Raw genomic sequence first — 12,001 nt, 5'->3', positions numbered from 1 at the left:
GACGGAAAGTGTCCTCCCTGATTTGCCTGTGCGGACTGCACAGGCTAATCTGGGACGACACTTTTACGCACAAGCATTATGCCCAGTTTTCTCAGAACGCGTCTCATATATTCCATAATTTACAGTTGCACGTTCGATGTTGCTTCGCAAACTCATACAGAGTTGGTTTGTAAAAAAGGGTAAGCGATGATGTTCAAATAGCGTATTATGAGACGATTTTGGGAAGAAACACCATAATCCGGGTGTAGTTAATTGTCGAAAATTCCTTAATGAACTTAAGCTATAATAATTATATAACTTATTTAATTTGAAAAGTTATTATATATCACGTTTGTGAAGAGTAAATAGTCCATACATCTCATCAACGTCGTTTAAAGAATTCAGTAGCCATGCACATGTTTGTTTAAGTTTTCCAAAAGTAATCTTTAGTTTCAACATAATTAAAAATGGCGACTTTATTTTCGTTCGCACATGCATCGAAAAACCGGCCGGAATATGTTAAACATGTAAACTAATAAGTATTCTATACTAACGGTCTTATCGCTAAAACTGTACCTTCTTCTTTGACAGTGACGTCATCACATTCTGACGTAGGCGGTTCCGTTTCCGCATGATTCGCCGACATAACATGCAGCCGAACTTCAGCAGCGGAAGCAGCGCCCATCGGCGTCTCTTGTCTGGTTCCAAGCTCAACATGTTTTTAGCGCATGCCAGCGAACATCGCGTGTATGGTTCCCATTTTAATAAGCGTTTTCTGTATGGTTTCCCCGATTTGCTTTCTTCCATGTTTTTTTGTTTTGTTCAGAAATAATGTATCTTCAAACTTCATTATTGTATTGAGTATGTAATTAACTCAGGTTTCGTACAAAATGATAAGCAAATATTTGACATATTTTTTTTTAAATTTTAGTTTCACATCGAATTTCTCAATATGGCTGGGTTGAACGAATACACTGCTGGAAACAAAACACTTTGCTTTACGTAACTAATGTTTGGTATCTTATGTTTAAGGAAGATAACTCGTACGAAGTAATTCTTTATTCCTTCCAATCAGCGATGCACAATCTGACATTCGATTGACCCATTTATGCCTAGTGGACTCTTCCATCCTTCTAAATTGGATCAATTTATTTCCAAAATTAGGGATGTCTAGTATATTTATTTCTATATTTAGAATACTTCCAACAGAAATTCCTTTAAGCAAACAGCGCAGATCCAGATGAGACGCCGCATAATGCGGCGTCTCGTCAGGGTCTACGCTGTTTGCTAAGGGCTTTTTTCTAGACGCTAGGCATAAATGGGTTAAGGAAGATAACAACTCGTATGAAGTAATTCTTTATTCCTTCCAATCAACGATGCACAATCTGACATTCGGTTTAGTTGAATGTAAAATGCTGGACTTAGTTGAAACACATGAAGTGAGGCTTGAATACATGTACACAAGATAACCGTAAACGTTACCTCCAAATATGTTCGTATTTTCAAGTTTTAAGATAATTATTAAAAACACTGTAAGTCCACATTGCTTTGTATGTAAGTAACTTTAACAATAATGAAGACATCTTCCCAAAAATGTAAACAATCTGCGTGAGTCTCACTTTATTTTTTTGAGGTCGTAGTTTTTGTTATTATCAATACAACCAAATTGCAGAATCTAGCAAACTACAATCTGAGCGTCCCTAATAGGTCGTCTACCTGTCATGGGACCTTTCTAAAGGGACCGAATGAACGTTTGGGGAGGGAAAACTTTTTATTTCAATCCAAACACAAATCTTACAATTTTACCTTGTATGCTCTTTTGGTTGCCAAAGTATAAATATATTAATTCTTTAAGAAAATAATTACTTGTTGCAAAAAATAATAAGGGTTTGTCCACAGGCATCATTATAAAACCACAAAAAAAGAACCCGCAGCACAACATACCTTACATTAATTTGCCATATATTATGCTTGCACAAGCATTCAACGTTTTCGAATTTAAATTAATCTACAAACGCATAGAAGAACCGAGCAACGAAAGTTATAGTTTTAGGCCAAGTGATAAAACAAGATTTCATTATGGCTGTGCAGCGTATGTTAACTGTTAGATTATTTTGCATAAAGCACAAAATCTGCAGATGTAACCCTTTAAAAAAGATGAACATCGACCGGACAATCCGGTGTACGAGTATTGCTTAGAAATGATAAAATCAAACAAAGTTAACTATTAATTTACGACTGCATTTATTACACTTGTTGTTAATCGAAATAACCTCTTTCTGTGTTTACAATATCGATTGCAACTACTTCATTCTTAAATGTGTAGTGAAAGGGACGTGCACACCTTATTGTGTAATCAAAAATCAAGTACAACATTCTATGTACTTAATATAAAGTGTGAATGTTTTTATTAATCGAAAATAGCAATAATATACAGTATGACACATACCAATTAGTCAATCAAAAGTATTAACATATACGTGAAACAACTAAAGTGATATTACAAAGTAACGTTTTTTTTGTAAAGATTTATCGCTTATTATTATACCTAAATTTCATTGCATAGGTAGACATTTATCTGCTCGGGTTGCAATTTTTGTCTATGAGATGTTTATATTATTAAATCTTGAAAAAGTATATAATTGGATATGTTGTCGAAATATCGGAAACACAACGATAAAGGCATTAAAAGAAGAAACACATCTGCTATGGAAATAAGTTCCAAAATAAGATGGTGTTTTTTTCATGTACATGCTATCAATTAAATCAAAGCCTGTATAAAAGGAAGTATTTTATTGCATCATACAGCATCAAAGAAGCATTACAAACAACTATTAATTATTAATAAATAAACACCATTTTAAAGAACGTTATGTATTGCGTAAATAACAAAATATCGAATACTGTCATGAACTCTATATCCATATAAATGTGATACATACTCTATTATTAGTCATCGCATGTTAATATATGTGTCTTAATTTTTAATATATTATGCATAAAATAAAATAAAAAAATCTCATATAGCCAAATGGTTTTTAAAGAAAAGACTAGCATATGGTTAAATGAAGATACTCTCCTGTTAATATTTAAGTATATTCATTTTTCTTTTATTTTTATAACAGCATATGCGTAACATCAGTATTTTATTGCAAAACGGGAAAGATAATTCAAGCAAAATTGTATATATGTCAATGAAATTTAACCGCTTCATATATGCCAAAACTAATATAAAAGCAAAGATACAGCGCATTTAAGTAAGATATCTCATTAATATTTACAAATAATACGTTAGACATTAAACAGTTTCGTTTAAAAGAAGCAAATGTTACAAAATGTATACACACTCGTAGTAACTTACATCTGCAAATGTATAGCATAATTGATCATTTGCATAAATTATTTTATTTCTTGTTTCAGACGAAATCAAATTATTGTCACATCCTTGTGAGTCAAACAGTGGCGCATTGAAATCTGCAATAATACAAGAAACGATTCCGACCAGACATTAACAATTCTTTATTAAATAACCATGTTCGATTGAATTGAATCAACATTTGGCAGTCATTTATTAGATGACAAGCCTTTTTGAACGCTTAGTATGTCCGTTTTGTGTAACGAGAGTAAGCTTATTCATGTTAAGAGGAAAAATTGTTTTAAGAAAACAACCGTATATTTACCTTAAAACAGGGTCACTCACAAAAATTGCTGGGTATTTTCGAGACTCAATAATATACCTTGTTGTTTGTATGATACTTATGCCGCTTAATATCCATAGAACAATATGAGGACAATAAATGAATAATAACTAATGAAAGGATCAACGGATGACTTATTTCTTTCCGATGTTATTGTGTTTAAAAAAATGACATTATATTGCACAATGTATTTTATTATTAAGATATTAATTATGTCAACTGCGAAGTCAAATAGTGCTATGATTGTTATAAAACTATTTGACTGTCGTACATTTGATACCTGTCAACGCGGAATAAAATTGCATGATAAATTATAGCTATTGTGTATGTTAGTGTCCGGATAACAGATACTTCTTCTTTGCTAACCATACATAAAAGTCAACAAAATCAGGTCTTATTGCAACAATCCCCCATACGCCTGCATCAGGGATTTGGCTTGTTTTTCGCCTGCTAAATGGTTCACCATCTGTGTGAGCTGATCAGCATTTAAGTTTGTGACTTGCTGTCTGAGCTGGGCTTCATCAATGCTGCGGAAAATGTCTTTTAACTGATCAGCATTTAAGATTGTGACCAGCTGTCTGAGCTGGGCTTCATAAATGCTGCGGAAAATGTCTTTTAACTGATAGGCAACTTTAATTCCACTCAAAATTTGTTTGAGTTGCGTCGCATCTAAGCCATTCAAAATAAGTTCTATTTGTTTAGGCTGCAATTCTTCAAGCATCATTTTAAGCTGCTTTGGAGGATCGGTGCCTTTATCCCTCCCTAGACCTCCCAGACCACCGTTAACAATCAGCTCAATCAACTGGTTCGCTTGATCACCATCAAGTGTTCCAAGAATTCGTTCTAGACGACATTTTATAACCCAGCCTGTAATTATAATGTTAATTTGATGATTATTATTGTAACGCTAATATCTCTTTTTTTTCGCCGTAATAAGCAACGTCATTATCATCGTCATTATGAGTTTTACATAGAAAGAGAAGACAAATTTCAACAAATAGAAAAATCAAGTACATTTTAGATAAAGCTTCTTGATAAATAGTCACACATTTATATATCGTACAACAACAATAATCAATTGCGTGTGATAACGTAAAATGTGAAATCGAAAGTAGTGTTCTACATCAAGAAAAATATTAAACTCCGTTCTAACTACTAAATGTTTCAGATACCTAAATACGCCAATAATTTCAAATCCCCTTTGTTAGATGTAAACATGCAAAAGAAAAATGTTATAATGTATTGCAAACCTTGATTAACAACGTAAGCCTCCAATATATTTGACCTGAAACTTAAACCAGTTAATGTGATTAAACGTCACAGTTTTGGTTGTAAAACACTTTGATTACACCAAAAACATTAACAAGTAGTTTCACGCCCGATAAACCAACTTATGAATCCCCAATAGAGATACACTTAAAATCATAAGTTGTTCTTCCGGAGATATACAGATTGACTGGGAAACTGTCAAAATGGAGCCTTAAAGGGAATTTTTCACGGTTTGGTAAATTGACAAAATTGAAAAAAGTTGTTTCAGATTCGCAAATTTTCGTTTTAGTTATGATATTTGTGAGGAAACGGTATTACTGAACATTTACCATGGTCTAATATAGCTAATATATGCGTCTTTTGACGATTTAAAAACCTAAAAATTATAAAGCGTTGCAACGCGAAACGATTGAATAATTTGGAGAGTTCTGTTGCTGCCGTTAAATTTTGTGAAACTACGAAGATTGCTCACATAGTGCATTAAATACTTCAATCAAGTATGCTTGGCAGAATAGCCAAGCGGGCTAATGCGTTTTTACTCCAGGTTACTCCAGGACTCCGGGGGTCACTGGTTCGAGTCCAGTTGCGGCTACTTTTTTTTCCTGTTTTAAATTTTATTCTTGATTTTTAACTGGAGCTTCTAAGATCCCATGTTTACATTGATCAATATAGAGCATTTAATGATATATTTCAAAACATGCCAATAACTGTGAAAAAGCCCCTTTAAGAGGTTAGGGTTTTTAAGTATTAACAAACATGCCCTATTTGGGGACCTTCTCTCCCAAAAAGCTCAATGCTATTCGACTGCACTGATCGCCTGTTTTAAAATCATAAGGATTAAATATATATATATATATATATATATATATATATATATATATATATATATATATATATATATTGTAATTTGAGTATCGGTCACTTGCGTTTGAAAACAACGCAAGCTTTCGATTAAATCTAAGTAAAACCTTGTTACTACTCCTGCCATTAATTAAGCTGATTTTTTTGTAAGACAACACTTATTTTACAGTTTACCTATCTGTGTCATTTGAGAGTAATTGTTTTTTGAAGTGTGATTATTTTTCTTCCCCTTTTCAGAGAATACGGCATAAAGCAGGTGCAAGGAAAACCATACCACAAAATTTAATGTTAAACCGAAAGTTCAAAGTTCACAAATTACCTTAAACGGCTTGAACATTGCTGTCTCATCCACAACGTTACTATATATTAATGGATTAAAAAATCATGGCACAAATGATATTCAGCATGATACAATTAAGTAGCTTGTAAAATTGGCCTTTTTTGTCAAAGGTAGATGTTACACTACGCGGATCAAATTGTATGAAATAAATCTCATTTGACTGTAAGTCTTGCATTCATAGGCTTTTAAAGAAAACATACCACGCAGGACAACAACGAGGACGGGAAAGGTCAGATTTTGCTATAATTGTTTCAGTAATCATTCAATTTCACAAAGGTATACTTACACTTATACTACCACTTAGAGGAACTTAGTGTCGCGTGTATCGCCTGTTTACTTCCTTAAAAAACGGAGGTCACTCTTAGAGGTCAAATGTCAAATATGTCAATAACTTGTGTTTGACATAGGATGAGTTTTAAGACACACTTGGACTGCCGATGCATCCGTTCTATTTGGACACAGTTCTTCTTCTCTTATGTCTATCATATTGTTCTCTTAATAAGTGCGTCCTTCATGTCATGTCAAATTTTAACAAATGGTTGTCCGTGAGCTTTAGCTCTTTCATGGCCATTCTGTGTAATCAATGAGCATTTCCAAAATTAAACTAAATGAACTTCCATCAACCTGTTTATCTAATGTTATAACAAAATGTTACAGTTTTGTACTATGTGAACGTTTATAAAATACTGTTCTGTTTTTGTTTGGTTAACATTCAAACGTCAACCCATGTTCACCGTATCAATAAGATCATAAAACATTACAGATTTACTTCATTAAATAGCAATTCACAGCCGAACTTTCGTTGTCGGCTAACTACACAAGGACAATGGAAAAAAGGTAAAGTAAACAATATTTTCACAAACCCATATTAGTATGTGTATAAATATGTGTCACGTGTTGTTTTATTAGAAAAACCAAGCGAACCATTTTTTGGAACAACTTTGATGAGTCATTCACTGTCTGGTATGCATTATACACATCGTTATAGCTCTTTGCAGCACAACATTTACGTAACATATAAACAACATCAGCATTTTATTGTGAATCAAACAAGAGAATGCTTTCCCGTCGTTTATGTTAATTAAACAAATCTACTTAATGCAGAGCAAACATGCAATACAAATAGCAAGTGTGCAATGCATTTTAGGAAGATACCGAAGTCATGAATTAAAACGAATGACCATGTTAGATTTGTAGAAGCAGGTTCACTGTACGATAGCCAATGTTACAAAATGTATACAATCGTAGTGTATACTACATATAATTACATCTGATGTCGTTTTGCGCAAACTTGAGACGCTCCGTTAGCAGTCGGGAATAATCCCAGTTTAATTCATCTGCACTTATGGTATCATTTCCTGTTGTCTAAAATCGAATCCATATAAATCAAAATTCACTAAAACTAGTCAATAAGTTGATACGTTTCGGATTTAATATGTGTTTGCTAACGTTACTGATGAATGAACAAATGACACACCGACTGACACATCCAATTTAAAAAAAACGTATTTGAGTCAACTTAATATTTTAAACAAATAACTGTTTCTCGTTAAGGCTCACCGGATAATGCATGTTTAGTTGTTAAGCTCCGATGCTGAAAGATGACAATTAAGAAACAAACGACATATTCATATGAATACTACGCTGCACTCGTGTTCCTTCAGGGAATATAAGGTTTAAAATAGTATATCGTCAGGTTCGGATGACATCAGAGCTTATTATTCATTGCATACTTAAATCATATGTCAGGACCATCATACGCTTATTATTCATTGAATGCTTTAATCAGATGTCAGGACGATAATACGCTTATTATTCATTGAATGCTCAAATCAGATGGCAGGACGACCATACGCTTATTATTCGGTGAATGCTTACAGCAGCTGTCAGGACGATCATACGCTTATTATTAATGGAATACTTAAATCAGAGATGTAAGGACCACCATACGCTAATTATTTATTGAATTCTTAATTCAGATGTAAGGACGATCATAATCGAATGCTTAAATCAGATGTCAAGACGATCTTACGCTAATTATTCGTTGAATGCTTACATCAGATGTCAGGACGATCAGACGCTTATTATTCATCGAATGCTTAAATCAGATGACAGGGCGATCATACGCTTACTTTTCATTGAATGCTTAAATCAGATGCCAGGACGATCATAAGCTTATTAGTCATTGAATGCTTGCATCAGATGACAGGACGATCATAAGCTTATTAGTCATTGAATGAATAAATCAGATGTCAGGACGATCATAAGCTTATTATTCATTGAATGCTTAAATCAGATGTCAGGACGATCATACGATTATTATTCAGTGAATGCTTACATCAGATGTCAGGACGATCATACGCTTATTATTCTTCGAATGCTTAAATCATATGTCAGGACGATATGCGCTTATTAGTCATTGAATGCTTAAATCAGACGTCAGGACGATCATACGCTTATTATTCATTGAATGATAACATCCGACGTCAGGACGATCATACGCTTATTATTCATTTAATGGCTAAAACAGATGTCATGACGATCATAAAACAGAGTATGAATTTAAATAATCTAAATCAAATGCCATATGATAAACATTATGTCCCTTATATACCTCCGTATTGTTTCAGAATCATATCATTTTATACACTCACTCGTGACGGATGTTCGTTTCTCTATCGAACATTTGTATATCATTGTAACCCAGCTAAGTCAAGATAAGACCTTTCGCTACAGAGTACATGTAATAATTGTATCAGTAAGAGTTGTTAAGTTTTCGCATGTCGAGAGATTTGGATTCGATCTAAGGTACAATACGGCTGTGCGATAGTATTATTCAAATCGTTAGATACAAGTTAATCGTTGGTCTTAATCAAAATGCAATAACTAAATTTTTGAGGTGAGAAGGACCCCCATTTGATGACCTCGGCTTATATTCGTGCATGGTCGTAAATAAAATATTATATCGCGGTTAAACCACTGTCTAGTTAAAGATCGCTAGTTTATAAGCAATTGATTAATCAAATACGATTTGATCAATCACCAAAGGCAATCCATACTCTATATTAAGAACGAAATGGAAGCCGAAGATTTTATCAAAAGAATACGTCATCATTACGCAAACTTAATTTGCACAAACGTATTTATCTCTGTTCCCCATACTTGCGTAGTATATGATATCATACGAATATAAATACAAACTTCAATTAGAGACCAAATCGCATTTTTATGTAAATATCGTAGCCCAAAAATTTCATTACCGAAGCTTAGCGGACGACTGGAAATTACAAATTAATGCGTACTTCCATTTGAAATCGAAATTGAAGGTTTTATTGAAATGCATTCCAAAAGTTTAAAAATACGTCTTACTTGTTCAAGTATACTTCCTCTAATAGCACGGTGCAAAGACAAAGACACTGACTACCAGCACGCTTTAAGTATGTTCGTTATTTAAATCAATACACCAATCTATGGTATTACGTTCTCCGAGCTAAGAGCCACTCCGCACTCCACAAAGAAAATGTGTTTTGACAAATTCGGAAGTGTACTGTTAAGCGACACTAGAACTCCACTTAACGAAAATGTTGTATCACAAACTCGTTAGTTTTTTAACAAGCGTGATTCGCTTTATTGCTCATATATTGAGTTAGAAGTACATTGAGTATTTTATACACTATGTATCAATATTGAACCATAGTTTTATTTAATATACTCGATTTGTATAAAATATAACATGTCAACACACAGCGTTATAAATTTCATTTACTTTAATATAATCCAAACATGGTACTTTCATTTATTCGAACTCGTATATACTCGTATATATTAAGTTATACACAAATACTGCGTAATTATCATTTTATAGTTGTTTTGAGTCCAGTATTTGAATTGTCAAACGTTCTCACGAATACCTGTTATATGTTATTAATCATCGATGATTTATGGGTTTCGAGTAGCAAAATGGGTGTCGGGTAAACAACTACTGTGATTAATGAAATAAAAAGAAGCTTTGTCATGCAAAAGCACATGTCACTAAGGGTTTGCGGTGTCATAGTTAGATCAGGAATAACATTAGTTTCATAAACCTAGTACTCTTAGTCATGGATGGATCCAGATGTATTTTTTAAAATTATTTCTGTAACCATAGCTGGGACAATTCTTATCTTAAGAAAACACTGAGTCAGGTATACAAAAGCAACCAATTTACAATTTTATATAATCACACGCACGCACACACACATTATAAAAATATTAAAAGTGTGCCTTAAACTTTGTATAAAATATTGAGAAAGAAGAACAACAAATTACCACACCACTACACTAAGTAATGCAACGTGTTTTATACGTTTATTTAGGCGATTAATTTGAATCTAAATACATATGATATACATGGATTATACATTCGCTTATTATAGGATTCAAAAATACCTAATGTCTCGAATAAAGAGTTTAATCTTGTAATTTCAGCGTCAAAGGCCAACTTACATCGAAAGTTGAAGTAAGCTGTTCCAGTCTTAACTGTTCAGTTGGTAGTTTCTCAATTTAATTTCCGCCTTCTTGTTGCTTTTCTATTTTCTGTCTTCTTTAATCTATCGTCTGGTCGTCTAAATTGAGCATTTTGCTCATACCTTTAACAAATTCATCATTTTTGTTTGGTTCTGGCAAATGATTGCCACCTTGACCTTTATTTGCGTGACTTACTTCGGATAGCGGACTTGTCGTTTCGTGGTAAGTCGGCGAAATGAATTGTGATTCTGCTCCTTAATGTACATATAAAAAGGCTCCAGTTAACGTTTAACAGTGCATACATGCCATTTGCTCTCTAACTTAAATAAATGTACGGCTGAATTTAAACAAAAAAGGCTTAATTTGGGTATCTAGTACGCGCCATTTACATTTACTATTTTCATTAAGTATATCTAGCATACATCTATTATTAATACGGAACTCACAAAAAGTGCTTAGCGATGACATCAATCAGAGAAATATTGTTTATCACTCAATAACAGTACCGAATTTGAACAACAATGAAGTTCCATGTATGGGTAAATTTAAGTTTGCAAAACCATTACCGAAAAATGTGTATAGTTTCAAAAATTAGGCACGAAAATAAGGCATGTAGAATACAATTCTCAATTAAGTGTATATTGTTGTCTCCGCCTTGCATATGTTACATCATCTGGCTAACCTGGTCCGCACCTTATCCTTCAAAAAGCTGTTCTAACTGATTGGGGTTGACTCCATTAAGACGTGACATCATTTGTAAGAACTGTTGTTAGTGATCACCGTCTGGGCTTCACGTAAAATGTGAAATCGAAAGTAGTGTTCTACATCAAGAAAAATATTAAACTCCGTTCTAACTACTAAATGTTTCAGATTCCTAAATACCATAATAATTCCAAATCCCCTTTGTTAGATGTAAATATGCAAAAGAAAAATGTTATAATGTATTGCAAACCTTGATTAACAACGTAAGCCTCCAATATATTTGACCTGAAACTTAAACCAGTTAATGTGATTAAACGTCACAGTTTTGGTTGTAAAACACTTTGATTAAACCAAAACATGAACAAGTAGTTTCACGCCCGATAAACCAACTTATGAATCCCCAATAGAGATACACTTAAAATCATAAGTTGTTCTTCCGGAGATATACAGATTGACTGGGAAACTGTCAAAATGGAGCCTTAAAGGGAATTTTTCACGGTTTGGTAAATTGACAAAATTGAAAAAAGTTGTTTCAGATTCGCAAATTTTCGTTTTAGTTATGATATTTGTGAGGAAACGGTATTACTGAACATTTACCATGGTCTAATATAGCTAATATATGCGTCTTTTGACGATTTAAAAACCT

The 12,001-nt window shown here is 33.2% G+C and overlaps 1 long non-coding RNA gene across 2 annotated transcripts; it reads right to left on the bottom strand.

Moving 5' to 3' along the window:
* Positions 1–2,199: 2,199 nt before the first annotated feature.
* On the bottom strand, positions 2,200–11,681 carry LOC127852200 (uncharacterized). 2 transcript variants are annotated; one of them, XR_008036124.1, is made up of 2 exons: positions 11,606–11,681; positions 2,200–4,544 (listed from the first exon to the last, which is right to left on the bottom strand). It is a non-coding gene; the product is annotated as an uncharacterized LOC127852200 (long non-coding RNA). The 2 variants fall into 2 exon arrangements; XR_008036125.1 differs by lacking the exon at positions 11,606–11,681 and adding an exon at positions 4,928–5,003.
* Between the last annotated feature and the right edge of the window lie 320 nt (positions 11,682–12,001).

The sequence above is a fragment of the Dreissena polymorpha genome, chromosome 12, assembly GCF_020536995.1.
Source record: "Dreissena polymorpha isolate Duluth1 chromosome 12, UMN_Dpol_1.0, whole genome shotgun sequence".
In the NCBI taxonomy this organism is placed as follows: domain Eukaryota; kingdom Metazoa; phylum Mollusca; class Bivalvia; order Myida; family Dreissenidae; genus Dreissena; species Dreissena polymorpha.
Note: the sequence above shows the minus strand (reverse complement) of the source record. Positions and strands in the feature narration are given on the sequence as shown.